At 38.8% G+C, this 24,909-nt stretch overlaps 1 protein-coding gene across 1 annotated transcript in view; it reads right to left on the bottom strand.

Annotated features, from left to right (window-relative positions):
* LOC139757574 (cytochrome P450 3A11-like) overlaps positions 1-24,909 on the bottom strand; it is a 112,081-nt gene that overhangs the window by 33,945 nt on the left and 53,227 nt on the right. The gene's annotated exons all lie outside the window — the stretch shown is intronic.

Below are 24,909 nucleotides of genomic sequence, written 5' to 3'. Positions count from 1 at the left end.
TATATATATATATATATATATATATATATATATATATATATATATATATATATATATATGTATATATATATATATATGTATATATATATATATATATATATATATATATATATATATATATATATATATATATATATATATTCCATGTGTGGCGAGGTATCGATGGGAATGAATAAAGGCAGACAGTATGAATTGTGTGCATGGGTATATATGTATGTGTCTGTGTGTGTATATACATGTGTACATTGAGATGTATAGGTATGTATATTTGCGTGTGTGAACGTGTATGTATATACATGTGTATGGGGATGGGTTGGGCCATTTCTTTCGTCTGTTTCCTTGCGCTACCTCGCAAACGCGGGAGACAGCGACAAAGCAAAATAAATAATAAAGAAAGAGTATATATCTTTTCTTTCTTTCGTACTATTCGCCATTTCCCGCGTTAGCAAAGTAGCGTTAAGACCAGAGGACTGGACTTTTGCGGGAATATTCTCACCTGGCCCCCTTCTCTGTTCCGTCTTTTGGAAAATTAAAAAAAACTGAGAGGGGAGGATTTCCAGCCCCCCGCTCCCTTCCCTTTTAGTCGCCTTCTACGACACGCAGGGAATGCGTGGGAAGTATTCTTTCTCCCCTATCCCCAGCGATATATATATATATATATATATATATATATATATATTCTTTTCTTTTAAACTATCCGCCATTTCCCGCATTAGCGAGGTAGCATTAAGAACAGAGGACTGGGCCTTTGTGGAATATCCTCACCTGGCCCCCCTCTGTTCCTTCTTTTGGAAAATTAAAAAAAAAAAAAAAAAACGAGAGGGGAGGATTTCCAGCCTCCTGCTCCCTCCCCTTTTAGTCGCCTTCTACGACACGCAGGGAATACGTGGGAAGTATTCTTCATCCCCTATCCCCAGGGATAATATATATATATATATATATATATATATATATATATATATATATATATATATATATATATATATATATATATATATATATATATATATATATATATGTGCTGAGAGGTGAAACTGGAGGGATGTCTGATCATTATCTTGTGGAGGCTAAGGTGAAGATTAGTATGGGTTTTCAGAAAAGAGGAGTGAATGTTGGGGTGAAGAAGGTGGTGAGAGTAAGTGAGCTTGAGAAGGAGACGTGTGTGGGGAAGTACCAGGAGAGACTGTGTACAGAATGGAAAAAGGTGAGAACAATGGAAGTAAGGGGAGTGGGGGAGGATTGGGATGTATTTAGGGAATCAGTGATGGATTGCGCAAAAGATGCTTGTGGCATGAGAAGAGTGGGAGGTGGGCTGTTTAGAAAGGGTAGTGAGTGGTGGGATGAAGAAGTAAGAGTATTAGTGAAAGAGAAGAGAGAGGCATTTGGACGATTTGTGCAGGGAAAAAATGCAATTGAGTGGGAGAAGTATAAAAGAAAGAGACAGGAGGTCAAGAGAAAGGTGCAAGAGGTGAAAAAAAGGGCAAATGAGAGTTGGGGTGAGAGACTATCAGTAAATTTTAGGGAGAATAAAAAGATGTTCTGGAAGGAGGTAAATAGGGTGCGTAAGACAAGGGAGCAAATGGGAACTTCAGTGAAGGGCGTAAATGGGGAGGTGATAACAAGTAGTGGTGATGTGAGAAGGAGATGGAATGAGTATTTTGAAGGTTTGTTGAATGTGTCTGATGACAGAGTGGCAGATATAGGGTGTTTTGGTCGAGGTGGTGTGCAAAGTGAGAGGGTTAGGGAAAATGATTTGGTAAACAGAGAAGAGGTAGTAAAAGCTTTGCGGAAGATGAAAGCCGGCAAGGCAGCAGGATTGGATGGTATTGCAGTGGAATTTATTAAAAAAGGGGGTGACTGTATTGTTGACTGGTTGGTAAGGTTATTTAATGTATGTATGACTCATGGTGAGGTGCCTGAGGATTGGCGGAATGCGTGCATAGTGCCATTGTACAAAGGCAAAGGGGATAAGAGTGAGTGCTCAAATTACAGAGGTATAAGTTTGTTGAGTATTCCTGGTAAATTATATGGGAGGGTATTGATTGAGAGGGTGAAGGCATGTACAGAGCATCAGATTGGGGAAGAGCAGTGCGGTTTCAGAAGTGGTAGAGGATGTGTGGATCAGGTGTTTGCTTTGAAGAATGTATGTGAGAAATACTTAGAAAAGCAAATGGATTTGTATGTAGCATTTATGGATCTGGAGAAGGCATATGATAGAGTTGATAGAGATGCTCTGTGGAAGGTATTAAGAATATATGGTGTGGGAGGCAAGTTGTTAGAAGCAGTGAAAAGTTTTTATCGAGGATGTAAGGCATGTGTACGTGTAGGAAGAGAGGAAAGTGATTGGTTCTCAGTGAATGTAGGTTTGCGGCAGGGGTGTGTGATGTCTCCATGGTTGTTTAATTTGTTTATGGATGGGGTTGTTAGGGAGGTAAATGCAAGAGTTTTGGAAAGAGGGGCAAGTATGAAGTCTGTGGGGGATGAGAGAGCTTGGGAAGTGAGTCAGTTGTTGTTCGCTGATGATACAGCGCTGGTGGCTGATTCATGTGAGAAACTGCAGAAGCTGGTGACTGAGTTTGGTAAAGTGTGTGGAAGAAGAAAGTTAAGAGTAAATGTGAATAAGAGCAAGGTTATTAGGTACAGTAGGGTTGAGGGTCAAGTCAATTGGGAGGTGAGTTTGAATGGAGAAAAACTGGAGGAAGTGAAGTGTTTTAGATATCTGGGAGTGGATCTGTCAGCGGATGGAACCATAGAAGCGGAAGTGGATCATAGGGTGGGGGAGGGGGCGAAAATTTTGGGAGCCTTGAAAAATGTGTGGAAGTCGAGAACATTATCTCGGAAAGCAAAAATGGGTATGTTTGAAGGAATAGTGGTTCCAACAATGCTGTATGGTTGCGAGGCGTGGGCTATGGATAGAGTTGTGCGCAGGAGGATGGATGTGCTGGAAATGAGATGTTTGAGGACAATGTGTGGTGTGAGGTGGTTTGATCGAGTAAGTAACGTAAGGGTAAGAGAGATGTGTGGAAATAAAAAGAGCGTGGTTGAGAGAGCAGAAGAGGGTGTTTTGAAATGGTTTGGGCACATGGAGAGAATGAGTGAGGAAAGATTGACCAAGAGGATATATGTGTCGGAGGTGGAGGGAACGAGGAGAAGAGGGAGACCAAATTGGAGGTGGAAAGATGGAGTGAAAAAGATTTTGTGTGATCGGGGCCTGAACATGCAGGAGGGTGAAAGGAGGGCAAGGAATAGAGTGAATTGGAGCGATGTGGTATACAGGGGTTGACGTGCTGTCAGTGGATTGAACCAAGGCATGTGAAGCGTCTGGGGTAAACCATGGAAAGCGGTGTAGGTATGTATATTTGCGTGTGTGGACGTGTGTATGTACATGTGTATGGGGGGGGGGTTGGGCCATTTCTCTCGTCTGTTTCCTTGCGCTACCTCGCAAACGCGGGAGACAGCGACAAAGTATAAAAAAAAAAAAAAAAAAAATATATATATATATATATATATATATATATATATAGATATATATATATATATATATATATATATATATATATATATATATATATATATATATATATATATATATATATATATATATATATATATATATATTATTAATTTATTTTCCTTGTCACTGTCTACCGCGTTAGTGAAGTAGCGCAAGGAAACAGACGAAAGAATGGCCGAACCCACTCACATACACATGTATATACATATACGTCCACACCCGCAAATATACATACCTATACATCTCAATGTATACATATATATACCCACACAGACATATACATATATACCCATGTACATAATTCATACTGTCTGCCTTTATTTGTTCCCATCGCCACCCCGCCACACATGGAATAGCAACAAACTCCCCCCTCATGTATGCGGGGTAGCGCTACGAAAAAACAACAAAGGCCCCATTCGTTCACACTCAGTCTCTAACTGGCATGTAATGATGCACTTCCTTTCCACATCAAGGCCCCACAAAAATTCCCATGGTTTACCCCAGACGCTTCATAAGCCCTGGTTCAATCCATTGACAGGAAGTCGACCCCGGTATACCACATCATTCCAATTCACTATATTCCTTGCACGCCTTTCACCCTCTTGCATGTTCAGGCCCCGATCACTCAAAATCATTTTCAATCCATCTTTTCTCTTCAATTTTTTCTCCCACTTCTCCTCGCTAACTTCACCTCTGATTCATATATCCTCTTGGTCAATCTTTCCTCACTCATTCTCTCCATGTGACCAAACCATTTCAAAACATCCTCTTCTGCTCTCTCAACCACACACTTTTTATTACCAGACATTTCTCTCACCCTATTTTTACTTACTCGATCAAACCATCTCACACCACATTGTCCTCTAAAATCTCATTTCTAGCACATCCACCCTCCTGCACACAACTCTATCCATAGCCCACGCCTCGCAACCATACAACATTTTTGGAACCACTATTCCTTCAAACATACCCATTTTTGCTTTCCGAGATCATGTTCTCCACTTCCACACATTCTTCAACGCTCCCACAACTTTCGCCCCCTTCCCCACCCTATGATTAGCTTCCGCCTCCATGGTTCCATCCGCTGCCAAATTCAATCCCAGATATCTAATACATTTCACTTACTCCAGTTTTTCTCCATTCAAACTTACCTCCCAATTGACTTGTCCCTCAACCCTACTGGAGGTTATTAACCCTACTATTACTCATATTAACTCTCAACTTTCTTCTTTCACACACTTTACCAAACTCATTCACCAGCTTCTGCAGTTTCTCACATGAATCAGCCACCAGCGCTGTATCATCAGCGAACAACAACTGACTCACTTCCCAAGCTCTCTCATCCACAAGAGACTGCATACTTGTCCCTCTCTCCAAAACTCGTGCATTCACCTCCCTAACAACCCATCCATAAACAAATTAAACAACCATGAAGACATCACACTCCCCTGCAGCAAACCTACATTCAATGAGAACCAATCACTTTACTCTCTTCCTACACCTACACATGCCTTACAGCCTCGATAAAAACTTTTCACTACTTCTAACAACTTGCCTCCCACACCATATATCGTTAATACCTTCCATAAAGCATCTGTATCAACTCTATTATATGTCTTCTCCAGATCTATACATGCTAAATATATATATATATATATATATATATATATATTTTTATCCCTGGGGATAGGGGATTAAGAATACTTCCCACGTATTCCCTGCGTGTCGTAGAAGGCGACTAAAAGGGGAGGGAGCGGGGGGCTGGAAATCCTCCCCTCTCGTTTTTTTTTTTTTTTTTTTTTTTTTTTTTTTTTAAACGAAGGAACAGAGGAGGCCAGGTGAGGATATTCCAAAAAAGGCCCAGTCCTCTGTTCTCAACGCTACCTCGCTAACGCGGGAAATGGCGAATAGTTTAAAAGAAAAAAAAGATATATATATATATATATATATATATATATATATATATATATATATATATATATATATATATATATATATATACTTATATATATGTATATATATATATATATATATATATATATATATATATATATATATATATATATATATATATATATATATATATATATATATATATATATATATACGTATATATATATATATGTATATATATATATATATATATATATATATATATATATATATATATATATATATATATATATATATATATATATATATATATATATATATATATATATATATATATATATATATATATATATATACGTATATATATATATATATATATATATATATATATATATATATATATATATATATATATATATATTTTTTTTTTTTATACTATTCGCCATTTCCCGCATTTGCGAGGTAGCGTTAAGAACAGAGCACTGGGTCTCAGAGGGAAAATCCCCACCTGGCCCCCCTCTCCGTTCCTTCCTTTGGAATATATATATATATATATATATATATATATATATATATATATATATATATATATATATATATATATATATATATTTTTTTTTTTTTTTCATACTACTCGCTATTTCCCGCGATAGCGAGGTAGCGTTAAGAACAGATATCCCTGGGGATAGGGGAGAAAGAATACTTCCCACGTATTCCCTGCGTGTCGTAGAAGGCGACTAAAAGGGAAGGGAGCGGGGGCTGGAAATATAGATATATATATATATATTTTTTTTTTTTTTTGCTTTGTCGCTGTCTCCCGCGTTTGCGAGGTAGCGCAAGGAAACAGACGAAAGAAATGGCCCAACCCACCCCCATACACATGTATATACATACGTCCACACACGCAAATATACATACCTACACAGCTTTCCATGGTTTACCCCAGACGCTTCACATGCCTTGATTCAATCCACTGACAGCACGTCAACCCCGGTATACCACATCGCTCCAATTCACTCTATTCCTTGCCCTCTTTACACACTCCTGCATGTTCAGGCCCCGATCACACAAAATCTTTTTCACTCCATCTTTCCACCTCCAATTTGGTCTCCCTCTTCTCCTCGTTCCCTCCACCTCCGACACATATATCCTCTTGGTCAATCTTTCCTCACTCATTCTCTCCATGTGCCCAAACCATTTCAAAACACCCTCTTCTGCTCTCTCAACCACGCTCTTTTTATTTCCACACATCTCTCTTACCCTTACGTTACTTACACGATCAAACCACCTCACACCACACATTGTCCTCAAACATCTCATTTCTAGCACATCCATCCTGCTGCGCACAACTCTATCCATAGCCCACGCCTCGCAACCATACAACATTGTTGGAACCACTATTCCTTCAAACATACCCATTTTTGCTTTCCGAGATAATGTTCTCGACTTCCACACATTCTTCAAGGCTCCCAGAATTTTCGCCCCCTCCCCAGATCCACTCCCAGATATCTAAAACACTTCACTTCCTCCAGTTTTTCTCCATTCAAACTCACCTCCCAATTGACTTGACCCTCAACCCTACTGTACCTAATAACCTTGCTCTTATTCACATTTACTCTTAACTTTCTTCTTTCACACACTTTACCAAACTCAGTCACCAGCTTCTGCAGTTTCTCAAATGAATCAGCCACCAGCTGATCTATGGATCTGGAGAGGCATATGATATAGTTGATAGAGATGCTCTGTGGAAGGTATTAAGAATATATGGTGTGGGAGGCAAGTTGTTAGAAGCAGTGAAGAGTTTTTATCGAGGATGTAAGGCATGTGTACGTGTAGGAAGAGAGGAAAGTGATTGGTTCTCAGTGAATGTAGGTTTGCGGCAGGGGTGTGTGATGTCTCCATGGTTGTTTAATTTGTTTATGGATGTGATTGTTAGGGAGGTGAATGCAAGAGTTCTGGAAAGAGGGGCAAGTATGAAGTCTGTTGGGGATGAGAGAGCTTGGGAAGTGAGTCAGTTGTTGTTCGCTGATATATATATATATATATATATATATATATATATATATATATATATATATATATATATATATATATATATATATATATATATATCCCTATCCCCAGGGATAAATATATATATATATATATATATATATATATATATATATTTATTCCTGGGGATAGGGGAGAAAGAATACTTCCCACATATTCCCTGCGTGTCGTAGAAGGCGACTAAAAGGGAAGGGAGCGGGGGGGGGCTGGAAATCCTCCCCTCTCGTTTTTTTTTTAATTTTCCAAAAGAAGGAACAGAGAAGGGGGCCAGGTGAGGATATTCCCTCAAAGGCCCAGTCCTCTGTTCTTAACGCTACCTCGCTATCGCGGGAAATGGCGAATAGTATAAAAAAAAAAAAGAATATATATATATATATATATATATATATATATATATATATATATATATATATATATATATATATATATATTTTTTTTTTTTTTGTTTTTTTTTTGCTTTGTCGCTGTCTCCCGCGATTGCGAGGTAGCGCAAGGAAACAGACGAAAAAAATGGCCCAACACACCCCCATACACATGTATATACATAAGTCCACACACGCAAATATACATACCTACACAGCTTTCCATGGTTTACCCCAGACGCTTCACATGCTCTGATTCAATCCACAGACAGCATGTCAACCCCGGTATACCATAACGATCCAATTCAATCTATTCCTTGCCCTACTTTCACCCTCCTGCATGTTCAGGCCCCGATCACTCAAAATCTTTTTCACTCCATCTTTCCACCTCCAATCTGGTCTCCCACTTCTCCTCGTTCCCTCCACCTCCAACACATATATCCTCTTGGTCAATCTTTCCTCACTCATTCTCTCCATGTGCCCAAACCATTTCAAACACCATCTTCTGCTCTCTCAACCACGCTCTTTTTATTTCCACACATCTCTCTTACCCTTACGTTACCTACTCGATCAAACCACCTCACACCACACATTGTCCTCAAACATCTCATTTTCAGCACATCCATCCTCCTGCGCACAACTGTATCCATAGCCCACGCCTCGCAACCGTACAAAACTGTTGGAACCACTATTTCTTCAAACATACCCATTTTTGCTTTCCGAGATAATTTTCTCGACTTCCACACATTGTTCAACGCTCCCAGGATTTTCGCCCCCTCCCCCACCCTATGATTCACTTCCGCTTCCATGGTTTCATCCGCTGCCAGATCCACTCCCAGATATCTAAAACACTTTACTTCCTCCAGTTTTTCTCCATTCAAACTTACCTCCCAATTGACTTGACCCTCAACCCTACTGTACCTAATAACCTTGCTCTTACTCACATTTACTCTTAACTTTCTTCTTTCACACACTTTACCAAACTGAGTCACCAGCTTCTGCAATTTCTCACATGAATCAGCCACCAGCGCCGTATCATCAGCGACCAACAACCGACTCACTTCTCAAGCTCTCTTATCCACAACAGACTTCATACTTGCCCCTCTTTCCAAAACTCTTGCATTCACCTCCCTAACAACCATATCCATAAACAAATTAAAGAATCATGGGGACATCACACACCCCTGCCGCAAACCTACATTCACTGAGAACCAATCACTTTCCTCTCTTCCTACACGTACACATGCCTTACATCCTCGATAAAAACTTTTCACTGCTTCTAACAACTTGCCTCCCACACCATAATTTCTTAATACCTTCCACAGAGCATATATATATATATATATATATATATATTATATATATATATATATATATATATATATATATATATATATATATATATATATGTATATATATATATTTTTCTTTTTTTTGCCGTTGTCTTCCGCGTTTGCATGTTCAGGCCCCGATCACTCAAAATCTTTTTCACTCCATCTTTTTACCTCCAATTTGGTCTCCTACTTCTCGTTCCCTCCACCTCCGACACATATATCCTCTTGGTCAATCATTCCTCACTCATTCTCTCCATTTGCTCAAAATTTCAAAACACCCTTTTCTGCTCTCTCACCCACGCTCTTCTTATTTCCACACATCTCTCTTACCCTTACATTACTTACTCGATCAAACCGCCTCACACCACATATTGGCCTCAAACATCTCACCTCCAACACATCCACCATCCTGCGCACTACTCTATCCATACAACATTGTTGGAACCACTATTTCTTCAAACATAGCCATTTTTGATTTCGGAAATAATGTTCTCGACTTCCACATATTCTTCAAGACTCCCAGGATTTTCGCCCCCTACCCCACCCTATGATTCACTTCCGCTTCGATGGTTCTATCCGCTGGCAGATCCACTCCTAGATATCTAAAACACTTTACTTCCTCCAGTTTTCCTATATTCAAACCTACCTCCCAGTTGACTTGACCCTCAACCCTACTGTACCTAATAACCTTGCTCTTATTCACATTTACTCTTAACTTTCCTTTTTCACACACTTTATCAAACTCAGTCACCAGCTTCTGCAGTTTCTCACACGAATCAGCTACCAGCGCTGTATCATCAGCGAACAACAACTGACTCACACATAAACACACATATACATAAATATACACACATATACATACATATATATATATATATATATAATATATATATATATATATATATTATATATATATATATATATATATATATATAAATATGTACATATATAATAATATATAATAATATATATATATAATATATAATATAATATATATATAAATAATATATATATATATATATATATATATATGTATATATGTACATATATATATATATATATATATATATAATATATATATAAATATATATATATATATATATATATATATATATATATATATATATATATAAAACATATATATATATAAATATGTACATATATACATATATAAAATATTATATATATATATATATATATATAATATATATATATAATATATAATTAATATATATAAAATAAATATATTTCTATGAGTCCACTAGGAAATGAGACACGATAAGTTCCCAAGTGCACTTTCGTGTAATAATTACATCATCTAGGGGAGTCACAAGAGAGAAATATAACAGTAAGTTGATAAAACATCGAAGAGACAAAGCTAGACGCCATTTGGTATACTGCGATCGTCCAAGACCGACAACGAGCGTTTATAAACTTATATCATTTTGCAAATTTATCAACAAAGTTATCTAATTTGTACAGCTGCGTTCTTCCTGAAAGTCGGTCGTTTATAGTCATATCATTATTGCGCAGTCTCATAGAAACCCTATCATCAACAATCTTAGAAATTTGATAAAGTGTTTAAAACTCCACTGGTTTACTTCAAGCCAGCAATGGACGATGGTCAAACGTCAAATCTGAGAGTCGTCTACAGACGTAATTAATACTTACATTTTCCCCTTGTTGCTGGAGCTGTCCAAGCTGGCGCGCGTCTCCAACAACAAGTCAAGGAAATCTCCACGTGAATGGCCCTTCAGTCTGGCAGCAATCGTTTCTTCAATCACTTTCCTTGAAGAACTTCGCTTCGGATGGGATTATACTTAGATTTAGTATTTTGGATAAAGTTGGGAAGTTTAGTGAAACCATCATTTTTATTACTTTCGTAATGGGGAACGCAAAGAACTTTTGAAGCTGCATTTGCAAACTCGGAATTCTCGTCTTCGAAAGATTACATTCAATCCAAACGCACAGATGGCGATGGTGTCCATAGTAAACCGTCCGAAGTTGTCCTTCAAATCAACGTATGGTTGTGTAGCTGCCTGTTTAAGTGAGAAAGACACGAGGACGTCGGCATTGTCACAGATTAGAGGGAACATAACCACCGTATCTTGCCCGAAGTAAATGTTGGCGACATAATGTTTCGTAAGATTCTTCCAGTCTTCTCCTGCCTCACACTCAGCATATCGTTCATTAATTTATCAGGTTCGTTTTGGTAATTTTATTGTTCGACGATCTGTGAAGTGGCCCAAAGCCCTTTCCCACAAAGATATGCTTGAGAATATCTGGGTCACCGATCATCAGAACTGGGTGAGTATTTCGTAAATCCCACAGAAGCTCGATCCTCCATACTTGGTGTAAGCCTTCGGGAAGAGAAGATATGTTTAACATGTAAGAAACACACGAAACTTTCAGTGCACTGCGCATGACTTTCCTAATTCACTACATAAGAAATGAAACGATTTAAAAACCCAAAACACACTACCCCTACCTGTTAGTGAAAGAAGACGGGATAATGAAATCTAGCATCAACAAAATAAGAGAGGAGAAACATTTGCTACACTTGTTCGCAGTTTCCCAGGTCAGCAATATAATACAAAGAATAGACGAGAAATGGCCTCATTTGCTCAAATCCACACACTGTCGTGGAAACCAAAGCCTCAATCCACCGTTACGTGGAATTCCTCGATTACTTCATATTTCCTGGTTCAGCCCAGTTGATACGTCATCCTGTGAATACCATAATGTTCTACTTGGCTGTCTACCATACACGCCTCTCACCCTCCCATAACTTAAAAGGATCCTTCCCTCCATCCTGCAATCACTTTCTTGGTCTCCCCTACCCCTAGTTACTCCCCACTTCCGACATGTATTACTTTCTACTCAATTCCTCTTCGCTAATCTTCGACATATGTCCAAAACATTTCGGCACACCCTGGTCAGCTCTCACAATCATATTCCGACTTTTACGACGTATTGCTTTTAAGCAATTCTTCGATATACAATCAACACTATTCCCAATATGTATTTTTTTCTGGCATTTCCTTACCAACACATACACACTCATCTTTTAGATCAAGGTCCCAGAACTCTTACACCCTTAAAACACTGTCTAGACTAATGCATCATCAAACAAACCTAAGTTCGCCTCTACAAGCAGTGACCTCTATTAGACGGACATGAATAACCCAGCACCTTTATCCCCTCTCCTAAACTATGATTCACGGCAGTCCCCGTAGCTCCATCCACTACTATGTTCACGTCTATATATCTTATAAGCACGCATCTTCTTCCTGGTTCTTGCCATTCAGACTCATAATACTCAAACAAACATGTCTACTGCTTCCAACTAAACTTCGATGTTATTCTGTTCACGATCAATCTAAACTTCTTCCTTTCACATACCGTACCAAATTCACACACACGCTTCTACAGGTGTTTCCTCGACTTTACGAATAGAGCCATGTCATCTACAAGCTACTATTGATCCGCCTCCCAGGTTCTAAATATCCTAAGCTCATTGTAAACTCGTATATCTCTCCAAGACACTATATTTAGCTCCCTTACCCTTACCACCCTGTCCATAACAGAATGAACAGCCATAGAGACATAACACACCCATGACGCAGACCCACTTTCATTTGGAGGTACTCAACGCTCCTCTCTACTTGCTAGCACAAACATGCATTACATTCCAGGTGAAAGAAAATTCCTCAGTGCATCTAATGATACTCCTTCCAATTCATAAATTCGTAGCGATTTCCAGGAGACCTCTCTGTCAGTCGTCCTATACGATTGTTCACAGAACATATATACTACATGCATGTCGCAAGTTCTCGACCACCTCAGTAAAACTTTCCTTCTAATCAGTCTCATTCTCTGTCCACACCCGGACACCACTCCAGATATACTTGAAATACTTGTAGATATCAGAAATAATATCAAAGATAATTACAATAATAACGATGATTCTAATAATGATAATGATAATAATAACAATGACAACAAAAATGATTTTGATAATAATATGATAGTAATAATAACAATAATGATAATGATAATAATGATAATAATAATAATAATGATAATAATAATAATAGTAATAATAATGATAATAATGATAATAATAATAATAATGATAATAGTAATAATAATAATAATAATAATGATAATAATAATAATAATTTTTTTTTTTTTTTTTTTTTTTTTTTTTTTTTTTTTTTTTATACTTTGTCGCTGTCTCCCGCGTTTGCGAGGTAGCGCAAGGAAACAGACGAAAGAAATGGCCCAACCCCCCCCCCCCCATACACATGTACATACACACGTCCACACACGCAAATATACATACCTACACAGCTTTCCATGGTTTACCCCAGACGCTTCACATGCCTTGATTTACTCCACTGACAGCACGTCAACCCCTGTATACCACATCGCTCCAATTCACTCTATTCCTTGCCCTCCTTACACCCTCCTGCATGTTCAGGCCCCGATCACACAAAATCTTTTTCACTCCATCTTTCCACCTCCAATTTGGTCTCCCTCTTCTCCTCGTTCCCTCCACCTCCGACACATATATCCTCTTGGTCAATCTTTCCTCACTCATTCTCTCCATGTGCCCAAACCATTTCAAAACACCCTCTTCTGCTCTCTCAACCACGCTCTTTTTATTTCCACACATCTCTCTTACCCTTACGTTACTTACTCGATCAAACCACCTCACACCACACATTGTCCTCAAACATCTCATTTCCAGCACATCCATCCTCCTGCGCACAGTTTCTTACATAATAATAATAATAATAATAATGATAGTAATAATAATGATAATAATAATAATAATAATAATTATAATAATAATAATAATAATAATAATAATAATAATAATAATTATAATAATAATAATAAAAATAATAATAATAGTAAGGCAGCAGGTTTGGATGGTATTGAAGTGGAATTTATCAAAAAAGGGGGTGACTGTATTGTTGACTGGTTGGTAAGGTTATTTAATGTATGTATGATTCATGGTGAGGTGCCTGAGGATTGGCGGAATGCTTGCATAGTGCCATTGTACAAAGGCAAAGGGGATAAGAGTGAGTTCTCAAATTACAGAGGTATAAGTTTGTTGAGTATTCCTGGTAAATTATATGGGAGGGTATTGATTGAGAGGGTGAAGGCATGTACAGAGCATCAGATTGGGGAAGAGCAGTGTGGTTTCAGAAGTGGTAAAGGATGTGTGGGTCAGGTATTTGCTTTGAAGAATATATGTGAGAAATACTTAGAAAAACAAATGGATTTGTTTATAGCATTTATGGATCTGGAGAAGGCATATGATAGAGTTGATAGAGATGCTCTGTGGAAGGTTTTAAGAATATATGGTGTGGGAGGCAAGTTGTTAGAAGCAGTGAAGAGGTTTTTATCGATGATGTAAGGTATGTGTACGTGTAGGAAGAGAGGAAAGTGATTGGTTCTCAGTGAATATAGGTTTGCGGCAGGGGTGTGTGATGTCTCCACGGTTGTTTAATTTGTTTATGGATGGAGTTGTTAGGGAGGTGAATGCAAGAGTTTTGGAAAGAGGGGCAAGTATGCAGTCTGTTGTGAATGAGAGAGTTTGGGAAGTGAGTCAGTTGTTGGTCGCTGATGATACAGCGCTGGTGGCTGATTCATGTAAGAAACTGCAGAAGCTGGTGACTGAGTTTGGTAAAGTGTGTGAAAGAAGAAAGTTAAGAGTAAATGTGAATAGGAGCAAGGTTATTAGGTACAGTAGGGTTGAGGGCCAAGTCAATTGGGAGGTAAGTTTTAATGGAGAAAAACTGGAGGAAGTAAAGTGTTTTAGATATTTGGGAGTGGATCTGGCAGCGGATGGAACCATGGAAGCGTAAGTGAATCATAGGGTGGGGGAGGGGGCGAAAATTCTGGGAGCCTTGAAGAATGTTTGGAAGTCGAGAACATTATCTCGGAAAGCAAAAATCCCCTTTGCCTTTGTAGAATGGCACTATGCACGCATTCCGCCAATCCTCAGGCACCTCACCATGAGTCATACATACATTGAATAACCTTACCAACCAGTCAACAATACAGTCACCCCCTTTTTTAATAAATTCCGCTGCAATACCATCCAAACCTGCTGCTTTGCCGGCTTTCATCTTCCGCAAAGCTTTTACTACCTCTTCTCTGTTTACCAAATCATTTTCCCTAACCCTCTCACTTTGCACACCACCTCGACAAAAACACCCTATATCTGCCACTCTATCATCAAAGACATTCAACAAACCTTCAAAATACTCACTCCATCTCCTTCTCACATCACCACTACTTGTTATCACCTATCCATTCGCGCCCTTCACTGAAGTTCCCATTTGCTCCCTTGTCTTACGCACTTTATTTACCTCCTTCCAGAACATCTTTTTATTCTCCCTAAAATTTAATGATACTCTCTCACCCCAACTCTCATTTGCCCTCTTTTTCACCTCTTGCACCTTTCTCTTGACCTCCTGACTCTTTCTTTTATACATCTCCCACTCAATTGCATTTTTTCCCTGCAAAAATCGTCCAAATGCCTCTCTCTTCTCTTTCACTAATAATCTTACTTCTTCATCCCACCACTCACTACCCTTTCTAATCAACCCACCTCCCACTCTTCCCATGCCACAAGCATCTTTTGCGCAATCCATCACTGATTCCCTAAATACATCCCTAAATATATATATATATATATATATATATATATATATATATATATATATATATATATATATATATATATATATATATATACATACATATATATATATATATATATATATATATATATATATATATATATATATATATATATATATATATATATACATATATATGTGAATAGGAGGAAGGTTATTAGGTACAGTAGGGTTGGGGGTCAAGTTAATTAGGAGGTAAGTTTGAATGGGGAAAAACTGAAGGAAGTGAAGTGTTTTAGATATCTGGGAGTGTATTTGGCAGCGTATGAAACCATGGATTCATAGATTGGGTGAGGGGGCCAAAATTCTGGGAGCCTTGAAGAATGTGTGGAAGTCGAGAATGTTATCTCGGAAAGCAAAATTGGGTATATTTGAAGGAATAGTGTTTCCAGTAATGTTGTTTGGTTGCAAGGCGTGGGCTATGGATAGAGTTGGGCGTAGGAGGGTGGATGTGCTGGAAATGAGATGTTTGAGGACAATATGTGGTGTGAGGTGGTTTGATCGAGTAAGTGATAATAGGGTAAGAGAGATGTGTGGCACTAAAAAGAGTGTGGTTGAGGGAGCAGAAGAGGGTGTTTTGAAATGGTTTGGTCACATGGAGAGAATGAGTGAGGAAAAATTGACAAAAAGGATATATATGTCAGAGGTGGAGGGAACGAGGAGAAGTGGGAGACCAAGTTGGAGGTGGGAAGATGGAGTGAAAAAGATTTCGAGTGATCGGGGCCTGAAAATGCAGGAGAGTGAAAGGCGTGCAAGGAATAGAGTGAATTGGAACGATGTGATGTACCAGGGTCGACGTGCTGTCAATGGACTGAACCAAGGCATGTGAAGCGTTTTGGGTAAACCATGGAAAGTTCTGTGGGGCCTGGTTGTGGAAAGGGAGCTGTGGTTTCTGTGTATGATTACATAACAGCTAGAGACTGAATGTGAACAAATGGGGCCTTTGTTGTCTTTTCCTAGCGCTCTCTTGCACACATGAGGGGGGAGGGGGTTGATATTTCATGAGTGGCGAGGTGGCGAAAGGAATGAATAAAGGCAGACAGTATGAATTCTGTTCATGTGTACATATGTATATGTCTGTGTGTGTATATATATATATATATATATATATGTATACGTTGAAATGTATAGGTATGTATATTTGCGTGTGTGGATGTGTATGTATATATATGTGCATGTGGGTGGGTTAGGCCATTCTTTTGTCTGTTTCCTTGCGCTACCTCGCTAACGCGGGAGACACCGACAAAGCAAAAATAAATAGAAATAAATAATATATATATATATATATATATATATATATATATATATATATATATATATATATATATATATATATATATATATATATATGTATATATATATATATATATATATATATATATATATATATATATATATATATATATATATATATATACATATATATATATATATATATATATATATATATATATATATATATATATATATATATATATATATATATATATAGGCAGATAAGAAAGGGTAGTGAGTGATGGGATGAAGAAGAGAAGAGAGAGGCATTTGGACGATTTTTGCAGGCAAATAATGCAAATGACTGGGAGATGTATAAAAAAAAGAGGCTGGAGGTCAAGGGAAGAGTACAAGAGGTGATAAAGAGGGCAAAGGAGACTTCGGGTGAGAGAGTATTATTAAATTTTATGTAGAATAAAAAGATTTTTTATAAGGAGGTAAATTAAGTAGGTAAGACACGGAAAGAAATGGGAACTTCAATGAAGGGGCTAATGGGCCGGTGATAACAAGTAGTGGTGATGTGAGAGAGATATGGAGTGAGTATCATGAAGGTTTGTTGAATGTGAATGATGATAGAGTGGCAGATATAGGGAGTTTCGGTCGAAGTGATGTGCAAAAAGAGAGGGTTAGGGAGAATTATTTGGCAAACAGAGAATAGGTAGTAAAAGCTTTGAGGAAGATGAAATCCGGCAAGGCACGGGGTTTGGATGGTGTTGCAGTGGAATTTATTAAAAAATGAGGTGACTGTACTGTTGACTGGTTGGTAAGGTTATTCAATATATGTATGTGTCATGGTGAGGTGCCGGAGGATTGGCGGAATGCTTGCATAGTATACACATACAGACATATACATATATATACACATGTACATAATTCATACTGTCTACCCTTATTCTTTCCCGTCGCCCCCCCCCCCCCTCGCCACACGTGAAATAACAACCCCATACCCCCGTAATTTGTTCACACTCAGTTTGTAACTCTCATGTATAATGCACCGAAACCACAGCTCCCTTAACACATCCACCACCCAAAAAACATTTCATGGTTTACCCCAGACGCTTCACATGCCCTGGCTAAATCCAAAGACAGCACGTCGACCCCGGTATACCGCATCGTTCCCATTCACTCTATTCCTTGCACGCCTTTCATCCTCCTGCATGTTCAGGCACCGATTACTTAAAATCTTTTTCACTTCATCTTTCCACCTCCAATTTGGTCTCCTACTTCTCTTTCCCTCCACCTCTAACACATATATCCTCTTTGCTAATCTTTCCTCACTCATTCTCTCCATGTGACCAAACCATTTCAAAACACTCTCTTCTGCTCTCTCAACCACACTCTTTATTATCACACATCTCTCTTATCCTTTTATCATTTATTCGATGAAACCACCTCACACTACATATTGTCCTCAAACATTTCAATTCAAGCACATCCACCCTCCTCCACACAACTCTATCTATAGCCCACGCCTTGCAACCATACAACATTGTTGGAACCACTATTCCTTCAAACATACCCATTTTTGTTTTCCAGGATAACGCTCTCGACTTCCACACATTCTCGAACGCGCCCAGAACGTTCGTCCCCTCCCCCCACGGTATGATTCACTTGCGCTTCTATGGTTCCATCCTCTGCCAAATCAATTCCCAGACATCTAAAACACTTCACTTCCTCCAGTTTTTCTCTATTCGAGCCTACCTCCCAATTGACTTGTCCCTCAACCCTACTGCACCTAATAACCTTGCTCTTTTTCACATTTACTCTCAGCTTTTTTCTTTCATACACTTTACCAAACTCAGTCACCAGCTTCTGCAGTTTCTTACCCGAATCAGCCACCAGCGCTATATCATCAGCGAAAAACAACTAACTCACTTCCGAAGTTCTCTCATCCACAATAGACTGCATACTTGCCCCTCTTTTCAAAACTATTGCATTCACCTCCCTAACAACCCCATTCTTAAACAAATTAAACAACCATGGAGACACTCACGCACCCCTGCCGGAAACCAACACTCACTGAGAACCAATCACTTTCCTCTCTTCCTATAAGTGCACATGCCTTATATTCTTGATAAAAACTTTTCACTGCTTCTAACAACATGCCTCTCACACCATATGTTCTTAATACTTTCCACAGAGGATCTCTATCAACTCCATCTTCTCCAGATCCATAAATGCTACATAGAAATCCTTTTGATTTTCTAAGTATTTCTTACATACATTCTTCAAAGCAAACACCTGATGCACACATCCTCTACCACTTCTGAAACCACACTGCTCTTCCCCAATCTGATGCTCTGTACATGCTTTCACCCTCTCAATCAATACCCTCCCATATTATTTCCCAGGAATACTTAACAAATATATACCTTTGTAATTTGAGCGCTCACTTTTATTCCCTTCGCCTTTGTACAGTAGCACTATGCAAGCATTCCGGAAATCCTCAGGCACCTCAACGTGAGTCATACATATCTTGAATAACCTTACCAACTAGTCAATAATATAGTCACTCCCTTTTTTTAATAAATTCCCATGCAATACCATCCATATCCGCTGCCTTGCCGGTTTTAATCTTCAGCAAATCTTTTACTACCTCTTCTCTGTTTACTAAATCATTCTCCCTAACCCTCTCACTTTGCACACCACCTCGACCAAAACACCTTATATCTTCCACTCTATAATCAAGCACATTCAACAAAGCTTCATAATACTCAATTCATCTCCTTCTCACATCACAACTACTTGTTATTACCTCCCTATTTGCCCCTATCTCTAATTGTTCCCATTTGTTCCCTTCTCTTACGCACTTTATTTACCTCTTTCCAAAACATCTTTTATTCTCCCTAGAATTTACTTATACTCTCTCACCACAACTTTAATTTGTTCTCTTTTTCTCCTCTTGCACCTTTCCCTGCAAAAATCGTCTAAATGCCTCTCTATTCTTTTTCACTAGCAATCTTACTTCTCCATCCTACCACTCACTGCCCTTTCTAATCTGCCCACCTCCCACGCTTCTCATGCCAAGTTCACTTACTCTCATCACTGTCTTCACCCCAACATTCTCTCTTCTTTTCTGAAAACCTGTACAAATCTTCACCTTCGCCTCTGAAATATGATGATCAGACATCCCTTCAGTTGCCCCTCTCAGCACATTAACATCCAAAAGCCTCGCTTTCCCAAGGCTATAGATTAACACGCAATCCAATAACGCTCTCTGGCTATCTCTCCTACTTACATACGTATACTTATGTATATCTTTCTTTTTAAACCAGGTATTCCCAATCGCAATTTCTTTTTCAGCACACAAATCTAGAAGCTCTTCACCATTTCCATTTACAACACTGATCACCCAATATACACCAATTTTAACCTCAACTGCTACATTACTTACCTTTGCATTCAAATTATCCATCACTATAACCCGGTTTCGCGCATCAAAGCTGCTAACACACTCACCTGCTCCCGAAACACTTGCCTCTAATGATCTTTTTTTGTCATGACCAGGCGCATAGGAACCAATACCAATAACCACCCATCTCTTTCCATCCACTTTCAGTTTTATCCATATATATATATATATATAGTTTATTTTCTTACGCTCTATTACATACTCCCACAACTCCTGCTTCAGGAGTAGTGTTACTCCTTCCTTTGCTCTCGTCCTCTCACCAACCCCTGAATTTACTCCCAAGACATTCCCAAACCACTCTTCCCCTTTACCTTTAAGCTTCCTTTCACACAGAGCCAAAATATCCAAATTCCTTTCCTCAAGCATACTACTTATCTCTCCTTTTTTCTCATCTTCGTTACATGCACACACATTTAGACACCCCAATCTAAGTCTCCGAGCAGGTGACTCCTTCTGTTTCCCCTTTCAGGAAGTTAAGATACAAGAAGGGGAGGGTTACTAGCCACCTGCTCCCGCCCCCTTTTGTCGACCTCTACGACACTCGGGGAATACGTTGGAAGTATTTTTTTTTCTCGAGGGATATATATATATATATATATATATATATATATATATATATATATATATATATATATATATATATATATATATATATGAATCTATATATATATATATATATATATATATATATATATATATATATATATATATATAGATATATATATATATATATATATATATATATATATATATATATATATATATATATATATATATATATATATATATATATATATATTGGAAAGGATCACAATTTTGCGCGTGATCTGGTATATTCCTAAGAGACTTTTAGATGTTAATATGCTGAAAGGGGCAACGGGAGGGATGTCTGATCATTATATTGCGGAAGCGAAGGTAAAGATTTGTACAGGTTTTCAGGAAAGAAGAGAGAATGTTTGGGTGAAGAGAGTGATGAGAGTAAGCAAGCTTCGAAAGAGACTTCCGTGAGGATGTACGAGGGGAGATTGCATGAGGAATGGCAAAATGTGAGAGCAAATGACTTAAGGGGAGTGGGGGAGGCATGGGATGTATTCAGGGAAGTAGTGATGACTTGCGCAAAAGATGCCTGTGGCATGAGAAAGGTGGGAGGTGAGGAGATTAGAAAGGGTAGTGAATAGTTGGATGAAGAAATAAGACTGTCTGTGAAAAAAAGGGAGAGGCTTATGGGCGGTTTTTGAAGGGAAGTCGTGAAAATGATTGGGATATATATTAAAAAAAAAAGCGGCAGGAGGTCAAGAGAAACTTGCAAGAGATGAAAAAGAGGGCAAATGACAGTTGGGGTTAGAGATTAGGTTCAAATTATAGGGAGAATTTAAAGATGTTTTGGGAAGAGGTAAATAAAGTGCGTAAGAAAGAGACCAAATGGGAACATCGGTGAAAGGGGCAAATGGGGAGGTAATAACAAGTAGTCGTGAAGGGAAAAGGCGATGGAGTGAGTATTTTGAAGGTTTGTTGAACGTGTTTATGATATAGTGGGAGATATAGGGTGTTTTGGTCGAGGTGGTGGGCGAAGTGAGAGGGGTCAGGGAGAATGGTTTGGTGAACAGAGAAGAGGTAGTGAAAGCTTTCCGGAAGATGAAAGCCGGCAAGGCAGTGGGTTTGGATGATATTACAGTGGAATTGATCAACAAAGGGGTGACTGTGTTGATGATTGGTTGGTAAGGATATTCACTGTGTGCATGGTCCATGGTGAAGTGCTTGAGGATTGGCGGAATACATGCATAGTAACATTGTACAAAGAGAAAGGGGATAAAGGTGAATGTTCACATTACAGAGGTATAAGTTTGTTGAGGATTCCTAGAAAATTATATGGAAGTGTGTTGATTGAGAGGGTAAATGCATGCACAGACCGTCAGACTGGGGAAGAGCAGTGTGGTTTCAGAAATGGTAGAGGATGTGTGGATCATGTGTTTGCTTTGAAGAATTTATGTGAGAAATACTTAGAAAAGCAAATGGATTTGTATGTAGCATTTATAGATCTGGAAAAGGCATATGATAGGGTTGATAGAGATGCTTTGTGGAAGGTATTAATAGTATTTGGTGTTGGAGTTAAGTTGGTAGAAGCAGTGAACAGCTTTATCAAGGATGTAAGACATGTGTACGAGCAGGAAGATAGGAATGTCATTGGTTCCAAGTGAATGTCGGTTTGCGGCTTGGGTGCGTGATGTCTCTAGGGCTATTTAATTTGTTTATGGATGCGGTTGTTAGTGAGGTGAATGCAAGAGTTTTGGAGAGAGGGGCAAGTATGCAGTCTGCTGTAGAGGAGAGGGCTTGGGAAGTGAGTCAGTTTTTGTTCGCTGATGATACAGCGCTGGTGGCTGGTTCGGGTGAGAAACTGTAGAAGTTGGCGACTGAGTTTGGTAAAGTGTGTGAAAGAAGAAAGCCGAGAGTAAATGTGAATAAGACCAAGGTTATTACGTTCAGTAGGGTTGAGGGACACGTTAATTGCGAGGTAAGTTTGAATGGAGAGAAACTGGAGGAAGTAAAGTGTTTTAGATATCTGGGAGTGGATTTAGCAGCGGATGGATCCATGGAAGCGGAAGTGAATCACAGGGTAATGGAGGGGGAGAAAGTTCTGAGAACGTTGAAGAATGTGTGGAAGACGAGAACGTTATCTCGGAGAGCAAAAATGAGTATGCTTGAAGAAACAGTGGTTCCAACAATGGTATATGGTTGAAGGCATAGCCTCTAGATAGGGTTGTGCAGAGGAAGGTGGATGTGCTGGGTATCAAATGTTTGAGGACAATATGTGGTGTGAGATGGTTTGACTGAGTAAGAAATGAAAGGGTAAGAGATATGTGCAGAAATATAAACAGTGTGGTTGAGAGAACAGAAGACGGTGTATTGAAATGGTTTGGTCACATGGAGAGAATGAGTTAGGAAAGATTGACAAAGAGGATATATGTGTCAGAGGTGGAGGGAACGAGAAGAAGTGGGAGACCAAATTGGAGGTGGAAGGATGCAGTAAAAAGATTTTTAGCGATCGGGACCTGAACATACAGGAGGGCGAAAGGCGTGTAAGGAATAGAGTGAACTGGAATGATGTGGTATACCGGGGTCGACGTGATGTCAATGGATTGAACAAGGGTATGTTTTGTTGGGCCTGGATGTGGAAAGGGAGCTGTGGTTTTGGTGCATTATACATGACATCTAGAGACTGAGTGTGAAAGAATGTCGCCTGTTTTTCTTTTCATAACGCTACCTCGCACACGCTCGGGGGAAAGGGGGTGCTATTTCAGGAGCGGCCTGGTGGCGACGAGATTAGATGAAGGTAGCAAGTATGGATATGGATATGTGCATATAAACATATAAATGCATATGTATGTATACGGTGAAATGTATAGGTATGTATATGTGGGTGTGTGTGCGTTTATGCATACACATGTGTATATGGGGGGTTGGGCCATTCTTTTGTCTGTTTCCTTGCGCTCCGTCGCTAGCGCGGGAGACAGCGAATATATATATATATATATATATATATATATATATATATATATATATATATATATATATATATATGTATATATATATATATATATATCCCTGGGGATAGGGGAGAAAGAATACTTCCCACACATTCCTCACGTGTCGTAGAAGGTGACTAAAGGGGACGGGAGCGGGGGGACAGAAACCCTCCCCTCCTTGAATTTTAACTTTCTAAAAGGGGAAACAGAAGAAGGAGTCACGCGAGATGTGCTCATCCTCCTCGAAGGCTCAGATTGGGGTGTCTAAATGTGTGTGAATGTAACCAAGATGAGAAAAAAGGAGAGATAGGTAGTATGTTTGAGGAAAGGAACCTGGATGTTTTGGCTCTGAGTGAAACGAAGCTCAAGGGTGAAGGGGAAGAGTGGTTTGGGAATGTCTTGGGAGTAAAGTCGGGGGTTAGTGAGAGGACAAGAGCAAGGGAAGGAGTAGCACTACTCCTTAATCAGGAGTTGTGGGAGTATGTGATAGAGTGCAAGAAAGTAAATTCTAGATTGATATGGGTAAAACTAAAAGTTGATGGAGAGAGATGGGTGATTATTGGTGCATATGCACCTGGGCATTAGAAGAAAGATCATGAGAGGAGAGTGTTTTGGGAGGGCACCTAAATTGAGTGTGTTAGTGGTTTTGATCACGAGACGGGTAAATTGATGGTGATTTGAATGCAAAAGGAGAGTAATGAGGCCAGTTGAGGGACGAATAGGTATACAAATGGAGTTTTCCGTGTTGTAAATGGAAATGGTGAAGAGCTTTACATTTATGTGCTGAAAAAGGACTGTAGTGGGAATACCTGTTTTAAAAAGAG

Source organism: Panulirus ornatus, chromosome 27, assembly GCF_036320965.1.
Source record: "Panulirus ornatus isolate Po-2019 chromosome 27, ASM3632096v1, whole genome shotgun sequence".
Classification (NCBI taxonomy): Eukaryota; Metazoa; Arthropoda; class Malacostraca; order Decapoda; family Palinuridae; genus Panulirus; species Panulirus ornatus.
The sequence above is the reverse complement of the archived record's forward strand: the minus strand, read 5'-3'. Positions and strand labels throughout refer to the sequence as shown.